At 43.9% G+C, this 19600-nt stretch overlaps 1 protein-coding gene and 1 long non-coding RNA gene across 5 annotated transcripts in view; both read left to right on the forward strand.

The window, feature by feature from the left end:
• diaph2 (diaphanous-related formin 2) overlaps positions 1-19600 on the forward strand; it is a 706015-nt gene that overhangs the window by 668640 nt on the left and 17775 nt on the right. The window lies entirely within an intron of this gene.
• LOC115169894 (uncharacterized) lies at positions 6870-7160 on the forward strand. The gene is made up of 2 exons (XR_003870935.1): positions 6870-6997; positions 7078-7160. It is a non-coding gene; the product is annotated as an uncharacterized LOC115169894 (long non-coding RNA).

Below are 19600 nucleotides of genomic sequence, written 5' to 3' on the forward strand. Positions count from 1 at the left end.
CACAAACCAGAAAGAACATAAACCACATAAACAAAATACCCTCTACCACATCCTCTAACACATCCTGACCAAACTACAATAACAAATAACCCTTATACTGGTCAGGATGTGACAATATGAAGAAAAAATAAAATAAAAAGTAAATTATTATTTAAAAAAAATGTGAATCACATTTGTATTTGGCGTACCCTTGATGGCATTGCCCATACCCCAGTTTGGGAATATCTGCTCTACAGTTCTTCCCATAGTTACCTCCCCTTAGCTACCTCCAGCTGCAGTTCTTCCCTAAAGCCTCAACAATGCTAGGTAGATTTTTACCTTTCAATGCTAACTGTTGATTTCAATGCCATTGTTGTTGTCCAGAAGTACGAGCTAGATAGCCAGATATCAACCTTACCTGAGGATAGTGAATGGCCTCTCACCTCACGATGCTACCCATGGACACACATTCCTAGCCCCGAGTCACGACTAAGTTTGTCCTGAGTAATTGAATGTAACACTTTCCCTTTTTTGGGTCAAATCATTTGCATTAAGGGGAGAAGAGAGGCGTGTGTAGGGGGAGGTCATAAAGCATTTCTGATTCAGATGCAAATGTTCCTGTTATCAGCAGTGGACCTGATGAATAATGGGATGTACAAAACACACAGCCCACCAGGAGGAAATGAAAGAGTGCCTCTTTTCTGCTCCACTGATTTCATTATAGACACTATTATTGGCTTAGAATGGCAACATCTATTATCAGGAGTCAGAATATGACAATTTTATTGGATGGGGACGAGTCCTTTCATTAATGCCAAAGCTCATCAAATACGGACCAATGCCCCAGATAGGGGACCTTCTTCCACTAAGATCAGGGTTCAAGGAGGGCTCAGATAAGCTAAACGTGATGGGTAGGCACTCAAAAAGATGTTTCATAAAGCTTACTTCATTAATTTGAATTATGAAGTAGGCTTTTTGAGTGCGTACCCATCACATATTTGGCTTATCTGAGCTCTCATTGAACCCTAGTCTTACCTGTACACATCGTGACCGTCTAGTGTTTATTCAAGTCATTCTATGCTCCTCTCTGTTGAAATTAAATGTGTTTGTCACAGCCAAGGCGCCATGTTGAATTGACCCCAGATTGCCTGTTATGACAGCGGGTGGATAAGTGGAATAGTTTTGAGGTAAGAACTAAGAATAAAGGAAAGCTTGAGGCAAAGGGGGCGAGGGAAAGCAGGAGGAAAGGGTTTGAGTAACACTCCTTGATGACAATGTGCCAGCTAACCACTTGTGTGTTTTTGTTGCTGATGCTAGTCGCTGTATTCCCCACTGGATTCATCAAGTCCTCATTTTGCGGTGGCGATAGCTGTTTTTTTAGCATGTTGACGTAGAGTTCACAGATACTGTATAAGAACTCAATTCTGAAAGGCCTTATCAATGATATTGAGGCTGGAATGCTCAAGATGTCTCCCGTTTAATTTCTGAGTTGAATGACATCCATGAAATACGTACTTTCCATCTACTCCTGTCCTCTCTTTTAACAGCCTTCAAATAAGAAAATCAGTAAGTCTGCTGACCACGATAAAGGTGTCATTTAGTTCTCAGTGCAGGCTGAACATCTCTACTCTGTCGTGGCCAGATACTATTGGATAATAAGATGTCCTATTATCTCTGTATTTAAGTGATGATAGTGTTCTGAAAGTTGTCCACATGCTCCCCTACACACACTGAAACGTGTACTGGAATCGTAGAGATAACAGTCAGTTCCAACTGCCTCTCCATTGTCCCAAATGACTACTTAGGAGCCTGATACGCTTGATTAAAAAACACCTGCAATCGAATCCTAAATTAGCCCCATGTCGATGAGTATCTGACAAGCAAAAATTGAATAAGTTGGAAAGGTGGGGGCAAGTAACAAAGTGGATAACATTTCCTTTTCTAGCCGTCAAGCATCAACACTTTTATTGGGGCGGTGGTGTGTAGTGTTGTGAAATTAAAGGTGCAATCTGCAGTAGCTACATACATTTTTGGACTTTAAATGAATGATATGTTCCCACTGATTCTTGAAGATTATAATTTATAAATGCCTCATGAGCTTAGTTAAACTTTCACAACCCAAAAGTAAAGCTTGTTTCACTTCAATGTTTGTAAACAAAGTAAATGTAAACTAACACTGTATAGCCTCAAAACATGGTTAAAAACTATCATGGATGGCCAGTCTTTGCATCCATAGCTCTGTCCAATAATTTGAGAGTGGTTCCATTTCTCCAGCTCCATTCCTCAGCTTTTTAGCGAAACAGTGGCAGGGAAGCACTTTGTTATTGTTTAAACTGCTGATTGTCACTTTAAGCTAATCGGTTCTGCTTTCAATGAAGTGCAACGTTCTTCGGGTACCTTATTAAGCGTTTATAGTGCCTCTTGGCAGCCGAGTCGACACATTATTTTCTCCTCCCAAAAATCTGGCTTTGGTGAGATTATGTCTATTTCCATTCCGGGGCGCCGTGTGCTATTGGCTTCGATTCGCCAGGCCCTTCACCTCTGTAAGCTTAGCCCTAATCTGCATTTAAACGAGTCTCTGGAAAGACAGCTGTGATTATCACCACTTTTTTAATGCACCACGCAAGCCTTTATTTAATAATTTGTTTTAATGTGTTTTTTGCCTCCCTTTTAATGTGTCATTTGGAAGGCTACAGAGTCAGAGGTTAGCTTTTTTTCCCCCAAGTGAATACATTTTTTGGGGGGGAGTGCAAACAAAAAGCTGCACATTTTAAGATGGGAGAATTCCCTTCTTTGGTTTTGCAGTAGTATCCGGAGGTCTTAGTCACCAATGAGCTGGTCTTGTTGCTGGGCTCGGTCAAAGGGCATGTCAGAACATGTCCCCCACTCCATTCTCTGTACATTCGCAAGATTCTAGTAGATTAGCCACACTCCTGCTGACTGCACTGGTTCTCCTCTCTTCTTCCTCGCTTAATCTGTCATTTCCTATGACACACTGGAAACCTCGAGAGTCCTCCCCCTTCTCCCCCCTCCCACTACCACAAGCCCCATATGCCTCGTGATTGGATGAGCAAGCTCTGCCATCCCATATGGTCCCTTGTCCCGCTGTATCTGATCACGGGTGGCGAAAGAGGGAGCCGTCGCGTCACAACAGGTTTGTTCTGCCGCACTTGTCACACGCCGGCTCGGTGCTGTCGGTCGCCCACTTCCTGTCCAGTGAGCAACGAGCAGACACTGGGGCTTTTTAACTCCTCCGACGGCTTGTTGACTGATGGAAGGAGAGAAGGAATTCAGGCCCAGGCCAGGCTCCCTTCAGTATCTGCCTGGCGTACAGTTAAACGCCCTGGCAGGCTCCCCCGACTCTGCCCGTCCTCCGCGATCACCGCCAACACCACTGTCATTTATAAAACTTTTAATATCAGCACCGCGGGGGTAATGGCTAATTTCTCCCGGCACATGGCCCTTCATTAAAAGTGGATTTTCTGTCAGAGTGGATCCCTATCAAATTAGCTGCAGCCACTTGGTCGTCAGTGGGTTTCTTGCCTTCACTTATTTAGTTTAGTTTTTTAATCCGGAGTGCATTTCTATTTTCCATCAGGCAGCGCTGGCCCTGTATCAGTGAATCATAGAAACCGTCTTTTTATCAGTCTCACGTTTTCTGTCTCTATCTCTTTACATTCATCCATCTCACTCTTTCCCTCTCTCACCACGTTGTCTATATATGGATCTCTTTCTATTCATCCATCTCACTCTTTCCCTCTCTCACCACGTTCTTTGCATATGGATCTCTTTATCCCTTTTTATTCATTCATACCTCCCTCCCGCTGCATACAGTGCATTTGGAAAGTATTCAGACCCCTTAACATTTGCCACATTTTGTTACATTGCAGCCTTATCCTAAAATGGATTCAATTGTATTTTTTTCTCTCATCAATCTAGACACAATACCCCGTAATGACAAAGCAAAAACAGGTTTTTAGAAATGTTTGCAAATGTATTAAAAATTAAAAACTATCACATTTACATAAGTATTCAGACCCTTTACTCAATACTTTGTTGAAGCACCTTTGGCAGTGATTACAGCCTCGAGTCTTCTTGGATGTGACACTACAAGCTTGGCACACCTGTATTTGGGGAATTTCTCCCATTCTTCTCTGAAGATCCTCTCAAGCTCTATCGGGTTGGATGGGGAGCGTCGCTGCACAGGTATTTTCAGGTCTCTTCAGAAATGTTAGATCGGGTTCAAGTCCAGGCTCTGGCTCGGCCATTCAGGGACATTCAGAGACTTGTCCCGAAGCCACTCCTGCGTTGTCTTGGCTGTGTGCTTAGGGTCGTTGTCCTGTTGGAAGGTGAAACTTTGCCTTAATCTGAGGGCCTGAGCTCTCTAGAGCTCTGTCAGAGTGACCATCGGGTTCTTGGTCACCTCCCTGACCAAGGCCGTTCTCCCCCGATTACTCAGTTTGGCCAGCCGGCCAGCTCTAGAAAGAGTCTTCCAAACTTCTTCCATTTGAAAATGATGGAGGCCACTGTGTTCCTGGGGACCTTCAATGCTGCAGAAATGTTTTGGTACCCTTCCCCAGATCTGTGCTTCGACACAATCCTGTCGCGAAGTTCTACGGAAAATTCCTTCGACCTCATGGCTTGGTTTTTTCTCTGACATGCACTGTCAACTGTGGGACCTTATATAGATAAGTGTGTGCCTTTCCAAATCATGTCCAGTCAATTGAATTTACCACAGGTGGACTCCAATCAAGTTGTAAAAACATCTCAAGGATGATCCCTAGAAACAGGATGCACCTGAGCTCAATTTCGAGTCTTATAGCAAAGGGTCTGAATGCCTCTGGTATTTCATTTCTATATATTTTTAAATACTTTTGCAAACATTTCTAAAAACCTGTTATCGCTTTGTCATTATGTGGTATTGTGTGCAGATTGGTGAGGAAAAAATATATTTGATCAATTTTAGAATAAGGCTGTAACGTAACAAAATGTGGAGAAAGGGAAGGGGTCTGAATACTTTCCGAATGCACTGTATGGATCTATTTTATCAGTTTATTAGGTACACCCATCTCATATCGGGTCCAGTTTATTAGGTACACTCATCTAGTACCGGGTCAGACCACCCTTTGTCTCAAGAACAGCCTGAATTATTCGGGGAATTCTACGATGTGTCGGAAACATTCAACAGGGATGTTGGTCCATGCTGACGCAGTGGCATCACGCAGTTGCTGCAGATTGGACGGCGGTACATTCGTGCTTGGAACAGCCCGTTCCATCTAATCCCAAACATGTTCTATTGGGTTGAGGTCTGGGGACTGCGCAGTCCACTCAAGTAAACTGAACTCACGGTCATGTTCCAGGCAATGTTAATTGTCTGCTGCAATAGCCCATCCACCCACAGGACTGCATGTTTTTTGTTTGTCGCACCATTCTCGGAACAGTAACTGAATGCCTTGATGCCTGTCTGCCTACTTTATATAGCAAGACACGGTTAAAATGACTCACTGTCTGTAGGAGCGATACATTTTTGTTAACGTGGTGGTGTACCTAATAAACTGTCCAGTATTTTCTCTCTACCACTCATCTACATCTCTTTTACCCTGCCCCTTTGTCTCCCTGCTTTTCATGTGCGTTCTCATGCAGCTGATGTCACACACAGAGGTTCTATGCCTTTGCGGAAATGATTGATGGCACAGGGATAAAGTGCAGGAGAGCCCGGTGAGATTCAACAATTTGGGGCTGGAGTGTGTTTGATGGTCAGAGACAGCAGGCCACTCTGGAGGTAGGCTGCTTAGGTGCTGGTTATGTGGTTCAATATCAGGAAAAAATCTATGCATATTCAACAGGTTCATTCGTGCACAACTCATACTGTAGAGCGCGGGTGTGAAGAAAACACATCTCTGCCCTCCTTTCTTCTTCTTTGAATACTATTCATTGGCGTTTACTTATTAACACAAGAAATGGCTTTTTATGTTTGTTGTACATTCTCCTCCTCCCTCCCTCCCTCCCTCTCTCCCTCCTCTCCCCTTCTAGTTTTCAGGCTTTTATTTATGTTCCTTTTTGCGGCAATATTATTTCTTTGAAAATACTAAATCAATAGCTTATTTTTTCCTCTCTGCCCGGCCTTGTTTTCGTGTGAGTATGTGTGCTCGAAAATGAATTATCTGCCCTTTTCATGCAAGTAAGTGATAGCGCTAGCCGTGATAGCTCTCCTAGCGCTTGTAGCCTAGCCATCATTAGTCATATCATCATTACACTGTGGAGCCATGGAGGACTTGTGCCAAGGCCCTGCTCTCTTCATTACGGGATCCCAGCCAAGTGCTCCTCCGGCTGGGGAGGTCATTCCGGATGCCTGGCCTCTCCTCCCTTCATCCTCCACCTCTTCTCCTACAAGGCCAGTGTTGAGATTACTCTCTTCTTTCTCTACCCCAGACCTCTGGGGCACCATCATCAGCCAGAGAGAGGCCTGGATGTGATGTCCTAAAGGGCTGTGCTGGGTTGAGAGGTTAGCCAGGTGGGGAGGGGTTGTTACAGTATGTCTTGGAGGGCAGTAGTGATTGGTTGTGCTGGGTTGAGAGGTTAGGAGGGCTGTGGTGATTGGTTGTGCTGGGTTGAGAGGTTCGGAGGGCTGTAGTGATTGGTTTTGCTGGGTTGAGAGGTTAGGAGGGCTGTAGTGATTGGTTGTGCTGGGTTGAGAGGTTAGGAGGGCTGTGGTGATTGGTTGTGCTGGGTTGAGAGGTTCGGAGGGCTGTAGTGATTGGTTGTGCTGGGTTGAGAGGTTAGGAGGGCTGTAGTGATTGGTTGTGCTGGGTTGAGAGGTTAGGAGGGCTGTGGTGATTGGTTGTGCTGGGTTGAGAGGTTCGGAGGGCTGTGGTGATTGGTTGTGCTGGGTTGAGAGGTTAGGAGGGCTGTAGTGATTGGTTGTGCTGGGTTGAGAGGTTAGGAGGGCTGTGGTGATTGGTTGTGCTGGGTTGAGAGGTTCAGAGGGCTGTAGTGATTGGTTGTGCTGGGTTGAGAGGTTAGGAGGGCTGTGGTGATTGGTTGTGCTGGGTTGAGAGGTTCAGAGGGCTGTAGTGATTGGTTGTGCTGGGTTGAGAGGTTAGCCCGGTGGGGAGGAGTTGTTAAAATAAGACTGCCATCTCTGTTTAGTTCCTTGCCTTTACTCCTCACTGGCACAAAAACAGCTTTTAATGGAGAATGAGATGATCTCATATTACTTGTTTAGATTAACCCAGACACAAGGGATCCCATATACCCTGTTTCATTACGCGGGTATGCGAAGTGAGAAGGAGCCACACAGCGCCCTGCCCTGATGAGTTCCACTCAAATCAAATCAGATTTTATTGGTCACATACACATATTTAGCAGATGTTTTTGGGGGTGTTTTGCGAAATGCTTGTGTTCCTAGCTCCAACAGTTCAGTAGTATCTAACAGTGCAGTAGTATCTAAAAACAATTCACAACAATACACACAAATCTAAAAGTAATAGAATGGAAATAAGAAATATATAAATATTAGATTGAGCAATGTCAGAGTGGCATTGACTAAAATACACTAGAATAGAATACAGTATATACATTTGAGATGAGAAAAGCACTATGTAAACATTATTAAAGTGACTAGTTTTCCATTATTAAAGTGGCCAGTGATTCCAAGTCTATGTATATAGGGCAGCAGCCTTTGAGGTGCAGGGTTGTGTAACTGGGTGGAAGCCAGCTAGTGATGGCTAGTTAACAGTCTGATGGCCTTGAGATAGAAGCTGTTTTTCAGTGTCTCGGTCCCAGCTTTGATGCACCTGTACTGATCTCGCCTTCTGAAATGATAGCGGGGTGAACAGGCCGTGGCTCGAGTGGTTGAAGTCCTTGATGATCTTTTTGGCCTTCCTGTGACATCGGGTGCTGTAGGTGTCCTGGAGGGCAGGTAGTTTGCCCCCGGTGATGCGTTGGGCAGATCGCACCACCCTCTGGAGAGCCCTGTGGTTGCGGGTGGTGCAGTTGCCATACCAGGTGGGATACAGCCTTACAGGATGCTCTCAATTGTGCATCTGTAAAAGTTGTTGCGGCTTCTTCATCACACTGTCTATGTGTGTCAGTGATGTGCACGCAGAGTTACTTGAAGCTTTCAACCATCTCCACTGCGGTCCCGTCGATGTGGATAGGGGCGCGCTCCCTTTGCTGTTTCCTAAAGTCCACGATCAGCTCCTTTGTTTTGTTGACGTTGAGTGAGAGGTTATTTTCCTGGCACCACTCTCCCAGGACCCTCAACTCCTCCTGTAGGCTGTCTCGTCATTGTTGGTAATTAGGCCTACTACTGTTGTGTTGTCTGCAAACTTGATGATTGAGTTGGAGGCGTTCGTGGCCACGCAGTCTTGGGTGAACAGGGAATACAGGAGGGGGCTGAGCATGCACCCTTGTGGGGCCCCTGTGTTGAGGATCAGCGAAATGGAGGTGTTGTTTCCTACCTTGATGACCTGGGGGCAGCCCGTCATGAAGTCCTGGACCCAGTTGCATAGGGCAGGGTTCTGACCCAGGGCCCCGAGCTTAATGATGAGCCTGGAGGGTACTATGGTTTTGAATGCTGAGCTATAGTCAATGAACAGTATTCTTACATAGGTATTCCTCTTGTCCAAATGGGATAGGCAGTGTGCAGTGTGATGGCGATTGCATCGTCTGTGGATCTATTGGTGCGATAATCAAATTGAAGTGGGTCTAGGGTGTCAGGTAAGGTAGAGGTGATTTGATCCTTAACTTGCCTCTCAAAGCACTTCATGATGACAGAAGTGAGTGCTACGGGGCAATAGTCATTTAGTTCAGTTACCTTTGCTTTTTTGGGTACAGAAACAATGGTGGACATCTTGAAACAAGTGGTCCCAGCAGACTGGGATAGGTATGGATTGAATATGCCCGTAAACTCTCCTGCCAGCTGGTCTGCACATGCTCTGAGAACGCAGCTAGGGATGCTGTCTGGGCCGGCAGCCTTATGAGGGTTAACACGCTTAAATGTCTTACTCACATCAGCCATGGAGAACGGGTAACGGGTAACGGGCTGCGTCGGTGGTACTGCCTCAAAGCCGGCAAAGAAGGTGTTTAGCTTGTCCGGAACCAAGAGGTCGTGTCCGCAACGTGGCTGGTTTTCCCTTTGTAGTCCGTGATTGGCTGTAGACCCTGCCACATACGTTTCGTGACTGAAACGTTGAATTGCAACTCCACTTTGTCTCTGTACTGACGTTTTGCCTGTTTGAATGCTGAGGGAATAACTACACTGTTTGTATTCGGCTATATTCCCAGTCACCTTGCCATGGTTAAATGCGGTGGTTTGCTCTTTCAGTTTTGCGCGAATGCTGCCATCTATCCACGGTTTCTGGTTCGGGTAGGTTTTAATAGTCACAGTGGGTACAACACCTATACACTTCCTGATGAACTCAGTAACCGTATATGTGTATTCGGCGATGTTATTCTCAGAGGCTACCCAGAACATATCCCAGTCTGCGTGATCAAAACAATCTTGAAGCATGGATTCCGATTGGTCAGACCGTCATTGAATAGACCTTAGCACAGGTACTTCCTGTTTGAGTTTCTGCCTATAGAAAGGGAGGAGCAAAATGGAGTCATGGTCAGATTTGCCGAAGGGAAGGCGGGGGAGGGCCTTGTAGGCATTTCAAAAGTTGAGTAGCCATTGTCCAATGAGTACAACAATGTGTTGTTAGAGCTTTGGTAGTGTTTTCTTCAAATTTTACCTTTTTAAAATCCCCAGATACAATAAATGCGACCTCAGGATATGTGGTTTCCAGTTTGCATAAAGTCCAGTGTAGTTCTTTGAGGGCCGTGGCTGTGACTGTAACCAAATAGAATTCTCTTGGGAGGTAATACGGTCAGCATTTGATTGTGAGGTATTGTAGGTTTGGTGAACAAAAGGACTTGAGTTTCTGAATGTTATCACAATCACACCATGAGTAGTTAATCATGAAACCTACACCCCCGCCTTTCTTCTTCCCGGAGAGTTCTTTATTCCTGTCTGCACGATGTACTGAGAACCCAGATGGCTGTATGGACGGGGACAGTATATCCCGAGAGAGACATGTTTCCGTGAAACAGAGTATGTTACAATCCCTGATGTTTCTCTGGAAGGAGATCCTCTTACTACTTCCTTGAGTTCTCCTCATTCTGACAGGATGAACGCGGCTGAGATTCGCCCACTCTTAATTCATTAGGGTCCGTGTGTGAGGAAACGGCATGCCTGTCTCTCAGGAGCCAGATGACAGCCCGGATATGGGAATTAGCCAGCGCTAAATCTGCAAAGAGCTACAGACGAGGAGGAGGATGGAGGCTCTCTGGTGCCAACAACATGACATTTTCTTCAAGTAATAATAAAAATGTTATAATTTTCACAGAAGAGCATCTGGTGCAGATTGGACATAGTTGCATTTCAACATCAAACATAATATGTTGTTTTTTCTCTCTCTTGAGATGGATGTTGATCCCCTCGGCTAGTTGTGGTGATATACTTATTTGTTTATTTGGATCCCCATTAGCTTGTGCAGAAGTAACAGTTATTCTTCCTGGGATCCACAAAAAAACATAAAACATGACAAGTAACAAAACATAGACAGGGACAGTCCATGACAGTCACACAAATGTAAAATACAATGATATACAAACAATACTACAACAACAAAAGTGTTTGTGTGTGTGTGTGTGTGTGTGTATGTGTGTGTGTGTGTGTGTGTGTGTGTGTGTGTCCTCACAGTCCCCGCCATTCCATGATATGTTTAATCTTTTTTTAAAGGTAATTTTAATCTGTTTGCTTAAGTAATTGGAGATGGAAGGGAGTTCCATGCGATCATGGCTGTGCATTGCTGTGAATTTGTTTTGGACTTGGGGACTGTGAAGAGACCCCTGGTGGCATGTCTTGTGGGGTATGTATTGGTGTCTGAGATGAATGTTTTTTGATTATGCAGACAATCTGGAATTTTTATTACAGTAATATTTTTTATGAAAATTAGAAGAGAAGCAGTTCATCTCTGGTCAACCCTCAACCAAGACTGGCATGCATGTCATTAATGTTAGTTCTGTATGTGCAGCTAAGGGCAAGGCCTGCTGCTCTGTTTTGAGCCAGCTGCAGCTTTGCTAGGTCTTTCTTTGCTACACTTGACCATATTACCGGACAGTAATCAAGATGGAACAAGATCAGAGCCTGAACAACTAGTACAGTTGATTTTTGTTTTAAAAACACAGAGCATATTTTTATGACAGACATACCCCTCCCCATCTTCACCACAACTTTGTCAATATGACTTGACCGTGATAATTGACCATCCAAAGTTATACCTAGGAGTTTAGCTTCCTCAACTTGCTCAATGGTCACACCCATTATGCACAACTCCAGTTGTTAAGGTTAAGAGAGGTTAGGTTAAGGTCTTAGAGAATGTTTAAGACCAATTTATTATTAATCACCCATTTTGATACTGACTGTAATTCCTTTTTAGAATTTCATTGAGCGCACTGGCTTTGGATGATGACATGTAGAGTGTGGAATCATCCGAATACATAGTCATTCTTGCTTTGTGTAAGACCAGTGGCAAATCATTTGTAAAAATAGAGAAGAGTAATGGCCCAAGGAAACTGCCACTGTACATATCTAATGTTAGAGAAGCTTCCATTGAAGGACACTTGCTGGGTTCTATTGGATAAATAACTCTCTAACCATGTGATGGCAGGTGATGTAAAGCTCTAACAAGTGAATTTCTTCAATAACAATTTATGATCAATAACATCAAAGGCTGCACTAAAATCCTACAATACTGCTCCAACTGTCATCTTATTATCCATTTATTGAAATTTAATTTTTTAGCTCCCTTTTTCTCCCCAATTTCGTCATATCCAATTGTGATCTTGTCTCATCGCTGCAACTCCCCAACGGGCTCAGGAGAGGCGTAGGTCGAGTCATACTACCTCCGAAACATGACCCGCCAAACCGTGCTTCTTAAAACCTCTATGGGCTAGGTGGCACGTCACCGTCCCACTCTATTCAACAGCCAGTGGAAGAGTGTGGCGCGAAATACAAAACCTCAAAAATGCAATCATTTCAATTTTTCAAACATATGACTATTTTACACCATTTTAAAGACAAGACTCTCGTTAATCTAACCACGTCCGATTTCAAAAAGGCTTTACAGCGAAAGCAAAACATTAGATTATGTTAGGAGAGTACATAGCCACAAATAATCACACAGCCATTTTCCAAGCAAGCATATATGTCACATAAACCCAAAACACAGCTAAATAAAGCACTAACCTTTGATGATCTTCATCAGATGACACTCCTAGGACATTATGTTATACAATACATGCATGTTTTGTTCAATCAAGTTCATATTTATATCCAAAAACAGCTTTTTACATTGGCATGCGATGTTCAGAACATGCATTCCCACCCAAAACTTCCGGTGAATTTACTAAATTACTCATCATAAACGTTGACAAAATACATAACAATTATTTTAAGGATTATAAATACAGAAGTCCTTTATGCAATCGCTATGTCAGATTTTAAAATAGCTTTTCGGCGAAAGCACATTTTGCAATATTCTGAGTACATAGCTCAGCCATCACGGCTAGCTATTTTGACACCCGCCAACTTCGGGGCTCACTAAACTTAGAATTACAATTAGAAAAATTGTATTACCTTTGCTGATCTTCGTCAGAATGCACTCCCAGGACTAATACTTCCACAAGAAATTTAGTTTTTGTTCCAAATAATCCATAGTTATGTCCAAATACCTCAGTTTTGTTCGTGCGTTCAGGTCACTATCCAAAGGGTAACGCGCGAGCGCATTTCCAGACAAAAAAATTCAAAATGTTCCTTTACCGTACTTAGAAGCATGTCAAACGCTGTTTAAAATCAATTTTTGGGGTATTTTTCTTGTAAAATAGCAATAATATTCCAACCGGACAATAGTGTATTCATTCAAAGAGGAAAATAAAAAACAGCATGGTCACGGGACCGCGCATATCCAATCTCTTTGTCACCAAGCAGACCACTGAGAAACTGAGCTACCATACTCTGCCCAGAGACAGGAGACGCCTCAATCCGCTTTCTGAAGGCTTTAGAGAGCCAATGGAAGCCTTAGAAAGTGCAACGTAACCCCAGAGATACTGTAGTTTCGAAAGGGACTAGAAAGAAGAACTACAAATTGTCAGACAGGCCACTTCCTGCTTGGAATTTTCTCAGGTTTTTGCCTGCCATATGAGTTCTGTTATACTCACAGACACCATTCAAACAGTTTTAGAAACTTCAGAGTGTTTTCTATGCAAATCTACTAATAATATGCATATTCTCGTTTCTGGGCAAGAGTAGTAACCAGTTTAAATCGGGTACATTTTTTATCCGGCCGTGAAAATACTGCCCCCTAGCCCAGACAGGTTTTAACACCCATCCGCCAGCCGCACCAATGTGTCGTGTCTTTGGCTATGCCGGATTAAGTGATATGACATGCTATTCTATAAAATCCTTTCTCTGTAATTAATATTACCTGATTAAGCTAATCATGTAAATGTAATTAACCAGAAAGTCGGGACACCACAGAAGAGTGTTTATAGAGCCGTTATCTTCCGAATAAACTCTTAAAAACGTAGTATTATTTTACATCAATAGCAGTCAATATTAATCGTCATATTTTCAGTCTCATAATGAAAGTTGTAAAATCTTCACGAACCCTGGCTAACAAGTTGAATCAGCAATACAAAATTGGGTTTAATTATTTATTTACTAAACACCTAACTAATCACACAGAATTACATATACACAGAATACAAATGATGTCATACAAAAAACGCCCCTGGTGGACGGAGCCGACATGGCGGCTTGTTACAAAAAGAAAGGGGGTTGGGCTTGAATGAAAGAGCGGGAAGACTTAGGAACAAAGAAACAGCAGCTATGCTATCGTAAATACAGAATCTTATGCATTCTAAATTACCGCCCATTTGGAAAAGGAAAATGCAATAAATATTTACTCTGAGCTGCGCTTCGGTAGATTGGTCATAGATGCTGGCCGGGTTGGCCAACAGCTCTTCCGGTCCTTGGAAGAATGTCTCTGGTGGTAAATTGAATACGTTGTGGTATCTTCATCTGTGGTAGACTGGATCCGTCGTCCGTCCTTTCCTAGCCCACGTCTACAGCGGCCGCTGCTAACTCAACGGCTAGGAAGTATCACTTCTGTAGTGAATAAGTTCAAAGTTCATACCGTTCACAACCAAAGCTCACGCCGAGGTTGGCTTAGTTCTGTACTTGACATGTGTGTCCTTGTAACGCAGAGGCTGCAGACCTCACGTAGTGGAACCCTGGAGAACATTGGTCATTGTCTTATATAGTGGCGAGGGGAGGAGGGTGTGTTTCATCGTTTATAACCACTGTCTCTTCACAGGGGCGGGCCACTGATCAAGCAGGGCACTTTCCTTATGAAAACCCAATTCTCTCAATTGGAAGCTAAAATTACATTTAATCTTCTAACAAACAATTTCAATATCAAACATTTCAATTGCGTAACAATTCCATGTGACTCTGATAACTAGAGGGTGTATACTTTCCCAGGTACAGTTTATGTCGTCCTGTCATCAGTCATAATGTCTCAGATGACAACCGAACTGACATCCATACTCATTAAGTTCCAAGGCATATTTCCAACTGGTTTTATTACCAAAATATGGTTCCTTTTCCCCATTTGTTTGATGTTCCCAGACTCTCTATATTTAACAAAGGCTATTCAACAGTCCTTCAGTAGGGTCAGAAAGAGAGGGGAAAGGAGAAAGGTATTTATGGGGGGGTCATAAACCTTACCCACAGGCCAACGTCATGACAAATGTGTCGGAGGAAACAACGTTCAACTGACGATCTAAGTCAGCCTGCAGGCACTCCCAGCCCACCACAAGGAGTCGCTAAAGCGCGATGAGCCAAGTAAAGCCCCCCCCGGCCAAACCGTCCTCTAACCCAGACGACGCTGGGCCAATTGTGCGCCGCCCTATGGGACTCCCGGTCATGGCCGGTTGTGACACAGCCTGGGATCGAACCCGGATGTGTTGTGACCCCTCAAGCACTGCGATGCAGTGCCTAAGACTGCTGCACTACTCTGGAGGCCATAGTCCATTTCTTTTAACTAATCATCAGTCATCTGAGTCAGTGCAGTACAAGTTGAGTGCCCTTCTCTATATGCATGCTGAAAGTCAGTAGTTAACTTGTTCTCTGAAAAATAGCATTGTATTTGGTCAAACATAATTCTCGCCATCAATTTACTAAGAGAAGGCAGAAAACTGATTGGGCGGCTGTATCGTATTTAGGCTGTACGGTATTTAGGCTGTGCCGCATTTAGATGCGAAATGTGCACGGTGCAGTAGGTGTTTGCATTAGGTGACTATGAGTCAAGGAATGGGCCTTTTGGAGTGTGTGTGTGTGTGTGACTGCATACATTCTGTGTGTGTGTGTGTGTGTGTGTGTGTGTGTGTGTGTGTGTGTGTGTGTGTGTGTGTGTGTGTGTTCATGCTCAAGCTTGTGGCGTCTGAGGAGGAGCATGTTAAGCAGAGGGGCAGCCGGCCCACCAGATGTTCCTGGCCCCTGTAGACTTGTCACAGCAGGACCTTTAGTCTTCAGACACACACACACACACATACACCCTAGGAAAGCCATATGGTTGTTAAAGTTGGGATCTATGCCCGTAATATGTAAACAGTTAATCAATGATATTCCATATCTTGATTTTGTGAGATGATTGTTGGAGTAGCAGGCGTATCTGTAGATAGGCTAATCCTACAGAGTCCACTCAGGGTTCAGAGTTCACGCTCAAATTAAGGTGTGGTATGTCTTTTTTTATGTGGGTTACTACATGATTCCATGTGTGTTATTTCATAGTTTTGTTGTTATTCTATAATGTAGAAAATAGTAAACAATAAACAAAAACCCTGCAATGAGTAGGACCTAGTAATTACAGGGGTTTTCTTTATTTTTACTATTGATTGATAGTGATTAAGATGAAGGTAAACAGAGGCCCTATAAACCCTAATGGGGGACTTGTGGTTGCAAAAATACATTGTGTATTACTTTCTGAAAGGGGCTGGGAAAAAACTAGGTCTCCACTTCTTCCTTCCACACACTATCAATCAAATTGAATTGTGCCCCCAGTTGAAATCCATCAATTCACGTCGTGGTGCAGGACTTTTCATTTTGCACAGCCAGAAGAAACAAATGTGCTGATTAGTCAACAAGTTCTGGGGATGGCGACATTTTAAAGAACAAACTATTTGACATTTGAAATATATGAGAGGCCAAGTTAAGCACCTACCCTCCCCTCCCAGCCCCCAGCCTGCATATGCACAACTAGCACCCTGCAAAAAAGGGTCCTAAAGTGAGTCACAAATTGCTAGCAAATGATTCCCTGCTCTTTGGAATAATAGGGTCCCTGCACAGCCTTTGATTCCATCTCTTTTTGTGTCCCCTCTGTCTGGCAGAGACTCTGCTGGAATCCCTATTGATAGCTGTCACACTGGGTTGCTGGGCAGCAGTGAGGTGGTGTGTTCTTTGTGTGTTTGTGTGTGTGTGTGTGTGTGTGCGTCTTTGTTTGAATGAATGTATATATGTTTGTGTGTGAACGTCTGTGTGTTTTTGTGTGTGTGTGTGTGTGTGTGTGTGTGTGTGCCTCTGCGTTTGTATGAATGTTTGGGTGTGCAGATGCGTGTCTGTGCGCGCATGAATGTGAGTGTGTGCGTTTAAAGAAATGCTTTTGAACCTGTGTGTGTGTGTATGTGCGTGTGCGTGCGTGCGTGCGCGCGTGCGCCCGTGTCAGAAGGGTGATGTGGTATAGAGGGCACTTCTGTCAGATCCGATGTCAGCGCTCGTGCTGTGATGTGAAGGCCGCTGTCAAGAGACGGCCGCGAGGCAGTGCAGGTACAGCTGCCCTCTGTGTTCCCCCTCTCCTCCCTTCACCACAGACTGGCTGCATGAGACACACACTTCCTGTGACCCGGCACAATTCCTGTGACCCGGCACATGCACACTTTCCGTGACACAGCGCACACACACTTCCTGTGACCCGACTGTGGGCAGACATGCCGGGGAGCAGGCCTTAAAATACACCTCATCAGCCTTGCCCAAAACCTGTTGATCTATTCTTAAATTCAATTAAAAATATTTAATTCAAGGGGTAGTCATGTCTTGTTGATCCAACAGTACCATGAGGTCAGTTGTAGTGTATGTCAGGCTTATATTTCTTTTAGTTATCCTTCAGGAGGGGTGTCATTATGTTAGGTCAGGATGCAAAGAATACATCATTAGTATACATGGAAATGGATTTGACCTTTTAGACTGTATTTCCAGCTGCTCTGAAACTACTTGGAGACTTCATTTAGCCTTCCCAGTGTGGTCCACTCCGTCTCCAACCCATTCACCTCTGGACTATTCCCTCTCATATTTCCTCATCCATCTCCCGAAACTCTTTGCAGGAGTAAATGATACAGCCTGATGTTCAATCAGTGCTTTTAACTGTCTGGGAGGAAAAGGGAGAAAAGCATTAGCAAGGTCGTGTTCGGATTGATTTGGTGGAACTGAGGAGGAGGTTGAACAGTTGAAATCAGGACAGCATTGACAACAGGTCAGTATAACAGCCTTGGAGGCCTGTGCCTCTTTGTATCCTCCTCCTGTATCCACCTGCTTTGACGGACAGGTCGACATGGTTGGTGCGTGTGGCTGCTGTGTTTTCCCTTCCTGGCCCCTCCAGGGTACAGTTCTGTGCCACTATGCCCACATGTGCTGTTTCTCAAATGGCACCATATTCCCTATATAGTGCACTACTTTTGACCAGGGCTCGGGGCCAAAAGTAGTGCACAATAAAGGGAACAGTGTTCCATTTGGGACACACCTATATTACCACCAGGTTAGTTGGTGGTAGACCAGACAGGGGCCTTAAACTTTAATGCTAATTGATCTAAGGAAGGCCAGGGAAGGAGTGTGGACACAGGTGTGTTGCCGTAGGGCCTGCCACAGAAAGACAGGGGAGGGCTGGCTAACAGCATGGAACGCAGCGGTACAGGACCACGGCACGGCATAGCGTGCCCACTGGCTGGGAGGGAGAGGGAGTGATGGAGAATGACCTATTTTTCATTTTTTAAGTCCGCACAATCATTGTGGTATGTGTCGGGGTTATGGTTGTGTGTGTGTGTGTGTGTGTGTGTGTGTGTGTGTGTGTGTGTGTGTGTGTGTGTGTGTGTGTGTGTGTGTGTGTGTGTGTGTGTGTGTGTGTGTGTGTGTGTGTGTGTGTGTGTGTGTGTGTGTGTGTGGACGGGTTAAAGGGTGTGTGTGTGTGGATGGGTTGTAGGCTGTGTGTGGATGGGTTGTAGAGTGAGTGTGTGTGTGTGTGTGTGTATATGGATGGGTTGTAGGATGTCTGTGTGTGTGGGGAATAGTTGTAGGGTGTGTGTGGATGGGTTGTAGGTGTCTGTGTGTATGGATGGGTTGTAGGGTGTCTGTGTGTATGGATAGGTTGTAAGGTGTCTGTGTTCGTATGTGTGTGTGGATGGGCTGTAGGGTCTGGTGTATGCGTGTGTACATGTCTCTACAGGTTTCTGAACAGCACACAACACACGTAGATCTTCTGGAAACTGATGCTGAAATAGTACTGGAGATTCTCTAATAGTACTGGATATTCTCTAATAGTATTGGAGATTCTCTTATAGTATTGGAGATTCTCTAATAGGACTGGATATTCTCTAATAGGACTGGAGATTCTCTAATAGTACTGGAGATTCTCTAATAGTACTGGAGATACTCTAATAGTACTGGAGATTCTTTAATTGTACTGGAGATTCTCTATTATTACTGGAGATGCTCTAATAGTACTAGAAATTCTCTAATAGGACTGGAGATGTTCTAATAGGACTTGAGATTCTCTAATAGGACTGGAGATTCTCTAATAGGACTGGGGGTTCTCTAATAGTACTGGAGGTTCTCTAATATTGCTGGAGATTCTCTAATAGAACTTTAGATTGTTTAATAGTACTCTAATAGGACTGGATATACTCTAATAGCACTGGATATTCTCTAATAATACTGGAGATTCTCTAATAATACTGGAGATTCTCTAATATTGCTGGAGATTCTCTAATATTGCTGGAGATTCTCTAATATTGCTGGAGATTCTCTAATATTGCTGGAGATTCTCTAATAGTACTGGAGATTCACTAATAATACTGAAGATTCCCTAATATTGCTGGAGATGCTCTAATAGTACTAGAGATTCTCTAATAGGACTGGAGATTCTCTAATAGGACTGGAGATTCTCTAATAGGACTGGAGATTCTCCAGTCCTACTGGAGATTCTCTAATAATACTGGAGATTCTCTAATAGTACTGGAGATTCTCTAATAATACTGGAGATTCTCTAATAGTACTGGAGATTCTCTAATAGTACTGGAGATTCTCGAATAGTACTAGAGTTTCTCTAATAGTACTGGAGATTCTCTAATAGTACTGGAGATTCTCTAATAGGACTGGAGATTCTCTAATCAGTTTTCACTACTGGTTGTATGTTTGTGTTTCTACCAGGAGGGTCTCTGACAGCCAGGTTACAGCCAAGTTGTA

Source organism: Salmo trutta, chromosome 3 (genome assembly GCF_901001165.1).
Source record: "Salmo trutta chromosome 3, fSalTru1.1, whole genome shotgun sequence".
In the NCBI taxonomy this organism is placed as follows: Eukaryota; Metazoa; Chordata; class Actinopteri; order Salmoniformes; family Salmonidae; genus Salmo; species Salmo trutta.